The following is a 17322-nucleotide window of genomic DNA, read 5'->3' on the forward strand; positions in this document are numbered from 1 at the left end:
CGGAGGAGCAGGGGCACTATCGAGTGAGGGAGCTGCAGCCCACGGGACCCAGGAGACAGAGTCCACCAACGTGGAAGGGACTAGTGGGACCAAGGGTGAAGGGAGCACCACGGCTGGGACAGAAGATGACAACACTGACTCTGATTCCTCCTCCGATGAAAGCTCCCTGGTGTTGGCGGACACCTTTGGAACCACTCAAGCTACAGGTACAGCCAATACCCCCTGTACCAGCACCACCCTTCCAGTACCCCCTCACCGAGTTGCTTGTGCCTGATCACACAGGAGGTCGGGCATCTCCTTTGCCCCAGGCACCTCAAGCTCCTGCCCCAGTCAGCCCTACGGCCTCAGTGAGGAGGCTATGGACCTCCTATGATCCATCTCTGTAGGGCAGTCAACCATAGTGAATGACATCCAGGGGCTGGCATCCCAGATGCAGCAACTCAATGCCTACTTGGAGGGCATCCACGGTGGGCTGGTGGCCCTACAGAGATCGTTTCAGGCTCTGGCCTCGTCTCTGATGGCATCCAGTGTCCCTGGTCCTACAGTCCCCCCTCCAACTACCACTTCCCAGTCCCAGTCTCCTCAACCCCAACCTAGGACCTAGTTGGTTGGTAAGTCATTTCTGTCCTGATTCTGTATGACAATGTAAGATCCTACAATCATAGAGTGAGTGACTCATTGTTGCAATTATGTCCCATTCATTATATTCATTAACAGGAGACTCAGCATATCCAAACCATCCGTGGTTGTTGACGCCCGTGAGGAATCCAACTATGCCAGGAGAAGTCCGCTTCACTGAAGCCCATGGAAGAACATGGGGGACAGTGGAGCGGGCTTTTGGGCTCCTGAAGACCAGTATCTGCTGTCTGGACAGGACTGGTGGAGCCCTCCTCTACTCACCCAGGAAAGTATGGCAGATCACTGTGGCATGCTGCATGCTACACAACATTTCACTGCAGAGGAATATTCCATACATCCCAGACGAGGGTGAGCCCACATTGCCATCAAGTGAGAGTCCTGAAATGATAACTGAGGATGACAGTGGTGAAGAAGAAGGACTTCTCATGAGTGTAAGTATGTCTTGTGATTTCATGACTGTTAATGTACAATGAACTGTAGTTGTGAGAATGTGTGGAGTTGAGTGTTTTGAAAACAGCTAGGGAGCTGATACTGTGCAATATTCTGAAAAAGGCTGCTTGATAAGATAGCTTTTGACACATCCCCACCTGGATGATGTTGCTCTGTTTTTGTCAGTTTCCTTGCTATGTACTTTGTTTTCCAGATGCTTGCTATGTGACATGTGCCATATGTATGGTTGCAAGCCCATACTCCTTGTTTTGTTTGTTGCACAGGTACCTTCACCATGACATCTTCATGTGGACATATCAGAGTTGTGACGTTGGCAGGTACGTGAGGCTGCTCTCACATACAAAGTGGATATGGATTGTTCCAGGTAACATAGGTCGCACAGTTTGTGTGTATGAGCCCTGTGCTAAGACAGATTGCACAGTGTTTGAATCGAAGTTCTGAAGTGCCCTTTGGACTTGATCTGTGTGCTGTGGTGGGCTTGATGCATCATGTATGTCATCATGTGGTCATCAAATATGTAGCCCTAGCCTTTGACCAAGTCATTTTCCCCTCACATTGGCTAAGCACGCTTTTTGTATGACCTTTATGTAGCTGTAGATGTGTTTCATCATTGTAGGTCACAGTACCTGTGCCACACCACTGATATGCATGTGTCATTCTACTAGATGCAAAGGCATTGAATTATGATGGCACAGTGATCACAGACTGTTGTACTGCCATCAGTCTGTATCTTGGATTATGTGATGTTGAATTACTTTAGTGTAGTTTGTGATAAGGCTTAAGCTGCTGACATCAGCCACATCAATGTTTGCCTATTCTACAGGACAATGGCCCTCATTATGTCATTGGCGGTAAGTCCCACTTACTGCCATGCTGACTGCCGCCAACATACCACAACCGCGGCGAATACCACCACTCATATTATGACTCACACATAGCAATCCGTCACTATACAGACACACACACACAAGTCCACCAGCCCAAAGGTCAGTGATAAACTGGTAGTACCAAAACCCATACCGTTACACCAACAGAACTTCACCCACAATATTATGACCCACGAATCACTGCGGCAGACATTCAACTGCGGTAAACGATTGGCAGTACATACCGCCACACTCAAAATAAACACACACTTACAAAACAACACCACATTGGACAATTCAAACTACACACACCTGACACACATACACGCAGCACACCCACATACCCACACCACTATAACACACACACCCACATTACCCACATCCCTTTATGACTAACAAAAACTGCCACTAGAGAGAGATACAGCATGAGCACCCTCAGAACCAGAGCCACAGAACACCATCACCCATACACCATCCAGCACCTCATAGCACACACCCCAACACATCACCCCACACACCCTCATACACTCCACTCACACGACACCCATGGCACCACAAAGACACCCCAGGTTCTCAGAGGAGGAGCTAAGAGTCATGGTGGAGGAAATCATTGGGGTAGAGCCACAGCTATTCGGATCACAAGTGCACCAGACATCCATTGCTAGGGAGATGGAGCTATGACAGAGAATCGTGGACAGGGTCAACGCCGTGGGACAGCACCCAAGAACAAGGGATGACATCAGGAAGAGGTGGAACGACCTACGGGTAGCAAGACACCAGATACCAGTACAGAGGACTGGCGGTGGACCCCCACCTTCTCCCCAACAACTAACAACATGGGAGGCGCAAGGCTTGGCAATACTGCATCCTGAGGTCCCGGCAAGAGTAGCAGGAGGACTGGACTCTGGTAAGTCAAATCTCTATTACTATCACCCACCTACCTGCATGTCATCACATACCCCCACTCCTACTCTCACCCCATCACCCCACCACCTCACATGCACCCCACCATCACAACCCACCCATCCCAGTACCTAGCACTGCATGCACCACCAATGCATGGACACCACTCACAGCACTGCATGAATACCCATCACCACAGATTGCACACTAGAGAGAATCTCCTAGCCCACAAAATAACTACTCACACAAAGCAAATCTGACAGGGCACTCACAACCATAAAGGCCAACACACCCATGCACAAAATGTCACATGCAGAAACAATAACACTGCATTTACATCCCCACAGGTCCCCCACACAACGTCACTGGAGAGGAGGTGCCAGCAACATCCAGTCCCCTCCCAGAAGAGGCCCACAGTGATGACAGCAGCTCTGCTCACCTGGATTAGGATTGACCAACCTGGTGATCACGGACCTCTGGACAGTCGGTTACACAGGCACAGTCCCACACCACCACAGAGCCTTCCCCTTCAGGAAACACCACCACAGCACCAACCCAGCGGGCCCATACCTCGTTCCCCAGGACACGTCATTCAGCAGTGTGTCCACCACTATAAGGACCCAAGTACACCCCACAAACACAGGAGGATCAGGGACCTGGGGTCAGTGGCAGTGGGCACACGGTTCAGGGGATAGAGGCACACGACAACAGTGAAACTGGGAGGACTGCTGTGCGACAGGGGGAGGACAGGCCCAGGGAACCAACTTTCCACAAGGGACTCAGCAACATCCTGGGAGCATACCACCATTCCCAGGAGACGATGGGCCAGATACTGGCCAAGTTGCAGGAGACCCAGCAGCTGCAGGAGGGACAATACCTGGGGATCAGGGAGGACCTGAGGGACATCCACACCACCCTGGTCACCATTGCAGGGGTGCTAGCAGACATGGCCAACACCATGAGGGAGGCAGTGGCACACCAACGGGCCCCAGCCACACTAGCCAAACTGATGGACAGCCCTCCACCTCTGCTGACGCTAGTAGACAGGAGGCCCCACCACAGGAACAACAGGCCACCAGCACTCCACCCCCTGCAGAAGGAGAACCCCCCGCAAACAGTTCCTGTGATCCAGGCAGAAGCCAGAGAACATTGCCAAGACCCCGCCAGGAAATAAGACTCTCCTGATTGTCACCTTTGTGTCCCACTCTGTCACCCTGTCCACCTTGAACTGCCATTGCTCCACTTCCTAGTCACACTTGGACAATGCACCTGTGATACGAATACACTGGACTCTATCCTGGACTCTCCTCCACCACCACCCCCCCAGCCTATAGCAATACCCCATCCACTTATTAGCACATGAATAAACATCCTTGTAAAAAATACAAGTATTGAGTCTGTCAAGTGATAGAACTATGTATTTGTTTCACAATCTGTAGACATTGCAATTTAACTGTACATGAATGTATACTTAGGTAGGACCTGTAGCTTGCTGCAGTCAATACACCAGGAGCCATAGTGGGGCACAGATATCTGTAAATAGGCATGTCAAAGGGTACAGTAAGTGGCCATAGTAGTTGGAATATCAGCCTGCCAGTAAATATTTACAATACAAAACTGCAATGGAAGGTGAAGTTACAGTGTCTTACCTGTGTGTCATTGGAAGTACTGTTGAATGATTGCTGTTCTGTTGTCCACATCCTCATCCTCTACCTCATCTTCATCACTGTCCACAGGGTCCACCGCTGCCACACACCCATCTCCAGCCTCATCCTCCTGCAGAAAAGGCACCTGGCGATGTAAGGCAAGGTTGTGCAACATGCAACATACCACGATGATCTGGCACAACTTCCTGGGTGAGAAGCACAGGGAACACCTGTTAGATGGAGGCACGGAAACCTGGCCTTCAGGAGGCCAAAGGTTCGCCCTATAATTCTTCTTATTCGCCCATGTGCCTCATTGTAATGTTCCCCTGTCCTTGTCCTGGGATTCCTCACTGGGGTCAGTAGCCATGAGAGGTTGGGGCAACCAGAGTCAGCTGCAAATACAGAGGGATACTGTTAGCCAGACACTAACCTGTAGGGCCAACCCCATACCCATACACCAAAATATACTGTGTGGGGACCATGGGCTCACCTATTAGCCACAGCCTGTGCCTCTGGAGTTGAGCCATCACATATGGGATGCTGCTATTCCTCTGGATAAAGGCATCATGCACAGACCCAGGATTCTTTGCATTCACATGGGAGATGTACTGGCCCACCAGGCACACTATCTGCACATTCATAGAGTGAAAATTCTTTCGATTTCTGAATGTGTACCATCTATTGCCCCAATAATGGTGGGGATATGTCCCATTGCATAGAAGTCAGCTTTCACTGTCGCTGCGCATGTGTTTCATCAGGGCAGACAACACTCTGGTCAGCACTATTAAGAACATTGGCTGAGACATTCGTGCTAACAAGCCTACTGTCACTTGGAAGGAGCCAGTTACTGAGAAATGAAGAACAGATAGGACTTGCACAAGAGGGGGGATCCCAGTGGGGTGACGGATAGCAGAGATCAGGTCTTGCTCCGCTTGGGCACACAGCTCTCAGATTGTGGCCCTGTCAAGTCTGTAAGTGAGGATAATGTACCTGTCCTCCATTGTTGCCAAGTACAACAGGGACCTGTACATGGGGGGATGTCTCCATCTCCAATTCATCCTCAGCTGTTGTAATCTAGAGGGCAAAATGATGAGTATCTGGTCAGTATTCAACATTTCCTAAATGTACAGTGCATTGCATGTTGTGACAGAAACAGTATGTTTATGTATAAGCAGAAATTGTGCTTATGTGTGCTGTGACGCAGTTCGGTGCCATGGCCTGCCCTTCCCACCCTGAAATGGCGGCTGCCTGTCCTGTGTGGATGGACAGGTGGAAATGAGGTAATACAGTTGACGTTGTGCGCCGTTGCGGGAGGCAGTCAACTCCTCATTGGTTAACATTGGGCCCTATGGGTTATAGTAGCCATTGGTGATGTACAACAGCGGTGACGGTATGCACCGCCGCGGACGTGACCCCCATTTTCTACTTGTTCACTCACTTGCTACCTGACCTTTAACAGGAGAGGACCGACACTGCAAGTGCTGCTGTGACCTGTGTCTGGAACCGACTATGGCTTATGTCACTGGGGAAAGGGCCCCTGCCTTCACCACTGTGGAGTTGGAGAGACTGGTGGATGGGATCTTACCCCAGTACCGAATGCTGTATGGGCATCCAGACCAACAGGTGAGTACACTGTGGGCACGATGCATGGGGCATGAATGCATGGAGTACTGTATGTGAGACCCTCGTGTGAGGGGGTGGTTGAGAGGTGCTGCATGTATGGTGGGCAATGTATGTGCGCGAGGGGATCGGAGGGAAATGGTGGGCCATTGGTGTAAAAGGCCAGACGGTATGACTGATACCCTTTTTCTATGTGTATTTCCTCTGCAGGCCAGCGCCCATCAGAAAAAGGGTATATGGTGTACCATTGCCAATTATGTGTGGAACCTGTGGGTCTATGGCAGGCGGAGCACCCACTGTCGCAAACGGTGGGAGGACCAGAGACGCTGGGCATGGAAGAAGGTGGAGGCCCAGCTGGGGATGGCCTCCCAACGAGGAAGGTGTGCCATTCCAACTACAGGTACAGCCACCACCCCTGTACCAGCACCGCCCTCCGAGCAGCCCCTCAGCGAGTTTCCCGTGCCCGCTCACCAAGGAGGGTGGGCATCTCCTTTGCCCCAGGCACCTCAGACCCTGCCCCAGTTAGCCCTCCTGCCCTGAGTGAGGAGGCTATTGACCTCCTGCGATCCATCTCTGTTGGGCAGTCAACCATAGTGAATGCCATCCAGGGCCTGGCAGGGCATTTGCAACATATAAACATAGATCATTCCAGGCTCTGGCCTCCTCCCTGATGGCAGCCATTGTTCCTGTCTCTAGCCTCCCCCTCCAACTTCCTCTACCCAATCCCATTACCCTGAACCCCAACCTATCCCAAGCACACATTCAGACCAGCATGCACCCAAGACAACACACAGGAGGGGCTCAGGCAAGCACAAGCACCACACATCATCCCACAGGCACTCACACAAACACCATCCAGATGCTGAAATAATAACATCCACTGGGTCCACTGTGTCTCCCTCCACCTCATCGTCCACCTCCCTCCCAGTAGCATTGCCACTCACACATGCATGCACTACTTCCACTACCACTGCCTCCATCACTATCACGCCATGTGACCACATGTCTGTCATTGGCAGTCACCACCCCCACATCCATGCGCACATCCCCTGTGTCCTCTCCCACTGTGTCTGTGACCCCTCCTCCCAAAGCACACAAACGCAAGCACTTAGTCACCCAACAGCCATCCACCTCACAACATCATCCAGCCCATGCACCTGCACCCAAACACAGCAGACACCTCCAACAACCACTCCCTCTTCCTCCACTCCCAAACCTTCACCCTCTTCCCGCCCCAGTGTCCCTAAGAAGCCTTTCCTCTCCACCGTTGACCTCTTCCCTCCCCCATCCTTCACATTGGGTCAGGGTGGGCAGAACCCAGGCTAGCACCTCAGCCACCCAGTCCACGGCCACTGTAGTTTCAGCAGCTACTGCAGGTGTGAGAGGCTCTAAGGGAAGACCCATTAGCACTGGCAGTGTGCCTGCACCAGCTGCCAAAGAGAAGGGCAAGGATGTACCACCAGCTGTAAAGGGCAAGGAGGCACCACCAGCGTACAAGGGGAAGGGCAAGGAGGCACCACCAGCTTAAAAGGGGAAGGGCAAGGTGGCACCACCAGCTTACAAGGGGAAGGGCAAGGAGGCACCACCAGACGGCAAGGGGAAGGGCAAGGAGGCACCACCAGATGTCAAGGGCAAGGAGGCACCACCAGACGGCAAGGGCAAAGGGCCTGACCCTGCAGGCAAGAGGGACAGGAGGACTGGTGCTGTGACTGAATCTGAGCCCCCAACACCAACCATGGTGCTTCAGCAGTCCGAGCACAGCCACCGCCACCAGTGCCACTGCCAGCAGCAGCAGCCCCAGTGGGCAGCCAACCGAGGGTGAAGGGGAAGGGCTAGAGCCTCCCCCCACCACTGCCAGCACCACCACCAGCACCACTGCCAGCACCGCCACCAGCACCGCCACCAGCGCCACTGCCAGCAGCAGCAGTCCCAGTGGGCAGCCGTCCAAGGCTGCAGGGGATGGGCTGGACACTCCCCCACCACTGCCAGCACCACCACCAGCACCGACACTGCCACCACTGAGCAGCCCGTCGCCACCGCCGGACAGTGTGTAGTCCTGTCTCCATGGAGTGTAATGCATCCTGTCCATTGCAAATCATGTGGGTCTGACACCCAGGTGAGTGACTGTGACCTTGCATTCCCCAAGATCTGCAGCACACCAGAACTAGTGGAAGAAGGCATCCACTTACCCCTCCTTGCCAGGATGAAGCACATTAGGCACAAAGCCCCCTCCAGAACCAGTGGAAGAAGGCATCCACTAACCCCCTCCTTGCCAGGATGAAGCACACTGGGCACAAGGCCCCCTCCAGAACCAGTGGGGAAGCCATCCACTTGAAAGACTGTGGCCTTGCACTCCCCAGGACCAAGTAGTGGACAACCCACCTACCAGAGAGACTGTGGCATTGCACTCCCCAAGACCAAGTAGTGGGCAGACCACCCACTAGAGAGACTGTGGCTTTGCATTCCCCAGGACCAAGCAGTGGGTAGACCACCCAATAGAGAGACTGTGGCTTTGCACTCCCCAGGACCAAGCAGAGGGCAGACCACCCACTTGAGATACTGTGGCCTTGCACTCCTCAGGACATCACACAGGGCATGTTGCCCCTCCAGGACGAGTGGTGTACCATCTTCCAGCTGAGGTGCCCCCCCATTCCCCGTGCCCCAGAGGTGCCTGTGTATTTTTGACCTGTTGCCCCAGCAGTGTTCTCTCCGTGTTGATGCAGGAGGAAGGTAGGGCCATGGCCTATGTGACGTGGCCCTGTGGCCCACAGACATTATGGACTGGGCAGTTTCCCTCCATTTGTATATATGTAAATACTGTTTTGATCTTTGAGGATGTATTTCTACATTTTTATCTTATTACACTTACTTCAATCACTTCCTTTTGTCCTTGCATTATTCCTGATGGGTAGGGGGTGGATGTGTGATGTTGTTGCATCTGTTTGTGTGTATGTTGTTATGGTTGATTGTGTGTTGCGTGTTGCGTGTGTGTGTCACTCTCTTTTTCCTCCCCCTTCCCCTGTCTGCTGGGCGGCAGTACTCACCGTGGTCGCCGTTGCCGGTGTTGGTATTCCTGGTGTAGGAGGAGGTAGACCAGCATGGGGAAAACCTGCAGTTCGGGCTCTGGAGGTGAGTCCTTTGACTTCTGAGATCTGTTTCTGCCGTGCTTTTGTTGTCGTTGGTACCACCCCGGAAAAGGTGGCGGATAGGCCTATTGTAATACAGTGGGCGGTACATTGTCTTCCGCCTGGCTGTTGGCATTTACCGCCGCAGTGTTTGTTGCTACCGCCGTGGTGGTCGGTGTGTTAAAGTGGCTGTTCGTGTTGGCAGTTTCCATCGTGGTCATAATTCCATTTCTTTAACTGCCAGCTTGTTGGCGGTATTGCTGCCGCTTTATCACCGAACGCAAGGGGTGTAATGAGGTCCAATGTCTGACAAAGCCCTTCCTTTCACGGTTTGGGGTTCTGTACCTGTCAATATGTTCATTTACTCAGTATTAGTCAATCATTTATGATTTACAACAGTTCAGACATATTTTCAGACTATTTGTTGAGTACTGTAGTAAATTGTTTTAGTTTGAGCAGACACTTGTATGTATGTGTTTGTGTGGGAGGGTTGTAATCATGAGCTGGATACTGTGTACATATAGCTTATCCCATCTTGAACAAGTATTTGTATCATCATTTTATGGTTCACATGGTCTGACATAGATACATGGCTGAATGTGAAATCAGAAACAACAGACAACGAGTCTTTGAAGGGTGATTTTATTGTGCAGCTATGACTAACAGAAAATATATGTGCATTGACTCAAAAAAAAATCAAATGTGGAGAGGCATGTCATGGTGAATGAAATCATTGGAGTACTCCTCCCATTGGAAATGGTAGGTGGTTCAGGATCAATCCAGAGTGAATGTGTGACACACAAAAGAGGTCCTCAAGGAACAGATTTATCACTGGCAGTAGTGGGTGTCTTGCCATTTGCACCTCCTAGATTCTTTGCTGGATGCCCCAGCTTGTGGAGGGAGATCTGCTGCTACAGAGGCAGGGATGTCTAGGGCTTGTTGTTCCTCTGGCAGTGCCTCCCTTCCAGTGGCTGATGCCGATGTTGATGGGCCTACTGTTGATGAGCCAAAGGAAGGGGTAAAATGGTGGTGAAAAGCCCTGCTCAGGGTGGTAAGTATGTCCCTCACCACCCTTGTTAGGGACGCCATGTTGGTTTTGTGGGTCTCCATCTGTCCCCGCATGTCTCTGTAGCTGCTTGATTTTCTGAAATTAGGTCTACACCTGCCCATCACACCTTGGGACTCCTGCTAGATCCCCAAGACGTGACTGATTGTGTCCTGGCATAGGCCAACCCCAGTGGCCTCACCCTGCTGGCCCACAGCATCCCTCCCATGCACCCTACTCCCACAGGACTGTGCCCTTACCACAGGATGCCCTCTCCAACTTGGCCCTGGACCCTCATTGTCTGAAGTGTTGGGCTGCAACTCAGGATCCATGACTGGGGGGCACAAGATGGTGGAAACTGTGCTAAGGACACAGGTTGGGGGGACAAATGGTTGACTGGGATGTTGAAGCAACAGGGCTGGGAGGTGACGTTGTGGGAGCAGTGATATTCCCTGTTGCCATCTGACCAGGTTGCTCAAATGGGTCAGAACCGTCCTGCACATCCAGATTTCCAGGAGTGTCATTGTCACTGAAGGCTTCTTCTAGGGGGTAGTTGCAATCTGTTCCAGGTCCTCTGTGTGCCCAGCGGCGGATGCACCTATTGATGTAAAAATACATTGTTACTGGTTGTATTGTGACATCTACCTCCAACGGTTTGGTGTTACAGTAAGCAGAGACATTGGACAAAGTTAAGTTATAGTTAATCTGATTGTGGCAAGCAACCATGGTATTGGGTGATTTGACATGACATGTATGACCCAATTTGACTCAAGCAGCTGCTGAGATGCGCAGATCAGTTGCATTTTGAAGGATGGCCTGAAAATGACTTCTTGCTAACAGTACAGCCAACATAGTGGAGAGGCAAGATATGACCATTTTGAGGTCTAATTGAGTGGGGTGTAGGCAGACGTAGGACTTTGTTGTATATGGTGGATATAGAGTAAACTCGCCTTAGGCCCTGGATATTTGGGATTTAACCCAGGACCGAGAACAACAGATAATCTGCTCATAAAGATATACCTTTGACTGGCTACCTGCACAATCTGTGCTAATAAAAAATTGACACATATTCCCGATTGTATTAATAGCCTTGAGAAAGCCTCGGGTACAGAAATCGCTTAGGGTGGCAAAATACATGCTGGCTGTTGTTTCTGAAGCTTCTGTAACAAAAGACCGTTGGATTTACTGATATGACTTTGCATATTGATTAAAAAGACTGCATGTGAAGATTGAACTCTTACATTTAATCCAGGGTGGGCTCACAAATCTTATTTTCTAGTAGGACTTTGTTGTACATGTGACTGGAGTCATCATGTGCACAGTGCTGTGTAAATGTGTCTGCTGCTACTGCCAATCTGATGATGCATTTTGAGATCTTGGGTTATCAGGTCAATATGGAGCTAGGTAGACAGACTCATCTTTGAATTGAGCACGATCTGTGCTTGATCACTCCCAGGTGAGTACACTTTATTTGGGAGTTGACAAACAGTGGTCCTTGGACAGGTGGACAATGGGGTGGTGGTTGGAGTTCCTGAAACAGGGCCTATTGGGAGTTGCAGTCAGGTCACTCCCTCTACTCCCCAATACTTGACAAATGATATCCCCCCAGGTGAGTAAACTTCTTTTGAGAGTTCATAAACAGGGCTATTTGGACAAGTGACACTGGGCTGGTGGTTGGGGGTTCCTGAAACAGGGTCTGCTGGAACTTGCAGCCAGGTCACTCTCTCTCTCTACTCCCCAATACTTGACACATGTTATCCCCCCAGGTGAGTAAACTTAATTTGGGAGTTGACAAACAGGAGTCTTTAGACAAGAGAACATTGGACTGGTGGTTGAATGTACTGAAACAGGGCCCGCTGGGAGTTATAGTCAGGTCACTCTTTCTACTATACACACTTTATAAATGTTATCCCCCCAGGTGGGTAAATTTAATTTGAGATTTCACAAACAGGGGTCTTTGGACGAGTGAACACTGGGCTGGTGGTTGGAGTTCCTGAAACAGGGCCTGCTGGGAGTTACTGGGTGCTAGTCTCCTGTGTGTCCTTAGACAGTGGCACCAGTCCAGTTGCTGCTGCTGATGTTGATGGCTGGTCTATATCGTGGTCTGTGGTAGGGGCTTCCTGGTTTGTGGGGGTCTCAGGCTGGGCTGGGAAGTGGTGCAGCAGCACCTATGCAATAGCGGTCATGGTGGCATTGAGCTGTTTCCACTGCTCCATGGCCTCTTGATGGGGTGCTATCTGCAGCCTTTGATTCTGCTCCAGGGTGGCCACGATCTGGCCCATCCTGTCCTGGGTATGGTTGTATGCTCCCAGGACATCAGAGATCACCTCCTGTGCTACGGCATCCATCCTTTGGCCTCCCCCTGGGCCACTGATGCCCTCCCACTGGGCCTAGCCCCCCGTGCCCATTTCCCCTGCACAGGTCTGGCTGTACCACTTGTACCGGGCCATCTTCATCCTGCCTGTTGGTAGGTGAAGACTGTGGCCTCTGTACTTGTGTTCCACCAGTCTGTGGCCTGGATACATGGGTGTGGGGTCATTTGCCATGTGCTGATGTTGGTGGCTGGGTGGTAGGGGTGTCAGTGCTGTCCTGGGTGGGGCTGCTGAATGGTGACATTCTAGGACTGTGTGATGGACCAGGGAATTTCTCACTGTCTGAACTTCCCTCTCCAGTGTCCTGTGTGGTGCCTCTGTCTCCAAGTGGTGCACTGGCACTCCTTGGCATTTCCATGAGGGTGGCATGGGTGGTGGTGCCTGTGGGGGGGAATGGGCATGTATGTTACATTTACAAAATCGGATGGGGTACACAGGGCAGCCCTATTTTGTGAAGGTTTTCCACTGCTGTGCCATGCAGGGTCCTTTTGTGAGGTTGCATTGCATTTAGCATGGAATGTGGAGGTGCATTGTGGGTGGTGTAGTGCCACTATGATACCTTGCAGGGCTGGGTGGCTGTGCACAGGGGGAGGGATGTGGGCCGGTTGGTGGGTTTGTGGGCATGCAAGGTGACTGGATGTAGTGATTGCAGCCAGGGTAGGGTGTGGTCCTGGTGGTATTTGGAGGGGTGAGGTGGTGCATGCATTACCGGTGTGGTGGATATGTTGGTAATTGTAGATGACTTACCCGAGTCCATTCCTCCAGTGAGTCCAGTGAGGCCCTCAGGGTGCAGGATGGCCAGTACCTTTTCCTCATAGTCGGTGTAGTCGGGGGCTATTGGTGGGGGTCCTCCCCAGTCTTCTATACCACAATGTTGTGCCTGGATGCCATGGACCTCACCTTCCTGCGCAGGTCGTTCCATCTCTTGCGGATGTCATCCCTTGTGCGTGGATCGTTTCCCACTGCATTTACCTTGTTCAGTATTGTCTGCAATAGCTCCATCTTCCTGGCGATGGGTGTGTGCTTGCCCTATGCACCGAATATTTGAGGCTCGACCTTGAGTACTTTGTCCACCATTGTTCTTAACTCCCTTTCTGTGAAGCGTGGGTGATTAGGGGGTGCCATGGTATGTGTTGTGGGTGGTGTGTTGTGTGGATATTGGTGAGGGTGCTGTTGTGTGGTTGGGTGTGTGAGTTGTGTGTTGTTGCATTTAACATCTGCTTGTAGTGTTGTCAGTCTGGCTTCTCCTATTGGTGATGCAAAGAATTGTAGGGTGTGTATGTGAGTATTTTATAGTGTTGTGGATGTGTGTCAGGTGTGTGGGTTTCAAACTTGCCAATGTGTGCATTTCTTGCTGTTGGGTCCCATTGCTGGCCGTGGCAGTCTGTACCGCCAATGGTTATTAGGCATCCACTGACTGCAGCGGTGATTTGTGCATCATTATTTGGAGGGCAGGGGATTTGTGTGCTCGGCGGTGGCGGGTGGGATGTCCAGCCTTTCTACCAACAAGGCCCTGGCGGTGGCTGGAGGAGACACATTTTTTGGGGGGTTCTGTTTTTGGCATCTTTATTTGGCAGGTTTCTGTTCACCGCCAAAGGCTGTATTCTGTCCACCGTCGCCACGGCGGGCGACGGTGTTTACCGCCATGTTCATAATGACCCCCTGATTCTTCTCCCTACCCTAACAACAATGCCAATGGTGAACTAAAGAAGCAAATCAGTTGTTTTGTACACTTTTTGGGTGGCCTGGGTTCCTATTATACACAAATAACATTAAAGTTTATTAAATCAAACACACAAGAAGGTTCATGCAGCATACATCCTGAAGTCATGTATTTTGAGGTCCTCCTATACGGAATACTAAAGAAAAAGGGCTGTAAGTGAAATAAAACAATTGTTTAGGATCACACAATTTCGTAAAGTAGGATATCTGGGATTCATTTCAGGTTTTCTGGTTTCATATTGTTCAATTCAGCCCTTGATCTACATGCTTTGCTTACCCTACAACATCTAACTTACCACCAATCAATCCCCTCATCCTCCACCGTCCCACTGGCATCAATGCGGCCCTGAGTCACATCACAGACCAAACCTTCTGGACCATGCAAAAATGTTTGCGAGTAAGAAAGTCAGAAATAATAATGGAATGGAAGAATGTCATAATTCCTTCTAAAATTCCTTCTAAGGCACTCTTGGAACAAACCACCAAATCCTATTTCAATTCAATGATATGATAAATAGAACAACATAACTATTATATACCTGCACCAAGAACAAGCCGAACCCTAAACATTACAAAAAAACATGGTAAATACAGGAAATATTAGCCAGAAAAATCGTACTCTTTCAAACAACCAAAGACTACACTACATTTAAAATGAAACACAAACATTATTATAAACTACTCCACCAGAAATGCATAGGAACATTATGTTAAAATAGTTAACAAACTAATCAGTGCATGAATTCTGTATACATACATTATATTTTTCAAAGTTATTATTTGTTTTCTACCAATCTGAAAAAAATAAAGTTTAAAAATACTTACCAAATAAACAAATCAGAATTATATACAATAAATTACTATTGTTTACTTTTCTACTATTATATATCTGTACAATCCATAACTACTAAACACAATAATATCGAAATATCAAAGACTATTGCAGTTCTTTTATAATTATGAAAAATAAACCAGAATAAAATATTAAAACAAAATATCGCCATCACTCAAAAGTAGAGCATATGTAATAGAAAGCATATGACTATTAATACTACACTTTTGCAAGAGCTAAAAAACCCATTAAAATTATTATATACTTTTTAAAATAAAGTACTGTCCCACCCAATATTTGGATATAATTAAATAATAAAAACATGCTCCTAGTTTAATAGTTGAAGCATCTTTGAAGCCTTTCCCAAATGTAAAATTTCAAGTTTTTCCCTCAAAAGTGAAAAAATATATTCTGGACTAAAAGATTAACTAATTTAAAGCATCAATATCAAATGGATTGAATCACTTTGGAATGCTAAAAGCATATTTTAAAATAGAAAAACTCCAGGAAAGGCAAAAAAGGTCAAAGAAAATATTAGTTAAAAAATAATTATCAGTTTTCTTTAAAAAAAAAAATATAAAAAAGTTTCATCACATTTTCTTTCGTATAGCATGACATTACACATGAACAAACAATACAAATTCATGCCCCAAAAATCTATGTCCTAAGTAAGGCATACAATAGACTTACAAATCCTACCTTTCACCACCCAAATACTCTAAGTACAAAATAATATCTAAAAAACATACTACCCGATACATTAAGTGCTAAAATACTTACTGAAATTATTACAATGATTTCCATAACCTGATTACGCACACCTGTAGTAAAACAAAACTAACCTTCACTAACCTCACTATAGATCTACCAAGAAAAGTCTTTACCTGAAACGCAGAGATGTGACCCTAGAAAAGTCATCCTGGTTCACCCCCATTTTATATTGAAGAATTAAAAAGACTATAGAATACCATTAGCGTAAAAAAATGGCAGAGTAATGGAAGTGAAAAAGAGACTGTGCTTTCATTGAAATCAATGAAGACATTTGAAAAATTGTTTAAAATACAGTGTTTCGTAAAAATGCAAATGTTTTATGCATAAAGTTTAAAATTAATACAACTATTTACAACATTAAGGCCCTCATTTCAGCCCTAGCGGTCAGTGATAAAGCGACGGTAATACCGCCAACAGGCCGGCGGTAAAAAAAATGGGATCACGACCACGGTGGAAACCGCCAACACAGACAGCCACTTTAACACTCCGATCGCCACAGCGGTTGCAACAAACACCGCGGCGGTAACCTCCAACAGACAGGGGGAAGACAATGTACTGCCCACCCTATCACAACCCACCAATCTGCCAGCTTTTCCGGGGCGGAACCAATGCCATCAAAAGCATGGCCGAAACAGTACACAGAAGGGGAACCACTCACCTTTCAACACTCAACAAAGAACCAGGACGCCATGGAGCCTGAACTACAGGTCCTGCCGATGCTGGTGTATCTGCTAATACACCAGGAATATCAAAGAAGGCGGCGGCGACAACCATGGTGAATACTGCACCTAGCATACAGGGGAGGGGGGAGGAAAAAGAGAGTGACACACACACACAACACGCAACACCCCCACCCTCACCCACAACACCATACACACAAAAACATGCATCAACATTACATTTACACCCTGTAACCCCCTGGAAGAACGCAAGGACAAAAGGAATTGAGTGCAAATAGTGATATTTAGAAATATGCAGATAAAGTTAATGATTGTAAACAACAGTATATACAAATATTTACAATATGTACAGATGGCCGTACACTGTCCTTTGCAAATGTCCGTGGCCCAGTGGGCAAAAAAACATGGGCGAAGCCCACACTTGACTCCTACCTCAAAACTGAGAGAGCACTGGAGGGGCATCAGGTCGAAAACACACAGTCACCTCAGGGAGAAAGGGAGGGGGGCACCTCAGCCGGAAGATGGTAGTACGCCTCTGCTCCTGGAAGGGGCAACATGCCCACTCATTGGTCATGGGGAGTTCAAAGCCACAGTCTCTCAAGTGAGTGGTTTGCCCACTGCTTGGTCCTGGGGTCCTTGAGAGCCACAGTC

This window comes from Pleurodeles waltl, chromosome 5 (assembly GCF_031143425.1).
Source record: "Pleurodeles waltl isolate 20211129_DDA chromosome 5, aPleWal1.hap1.20221129, whole genome shotgun sequence".
Taxonomy (NCBI): Eukaryota; Metazoa; Chordata; class Amphibia; order Caudata; family Salamandridae; genus Pleurodeles; species Pleurodeles waltl.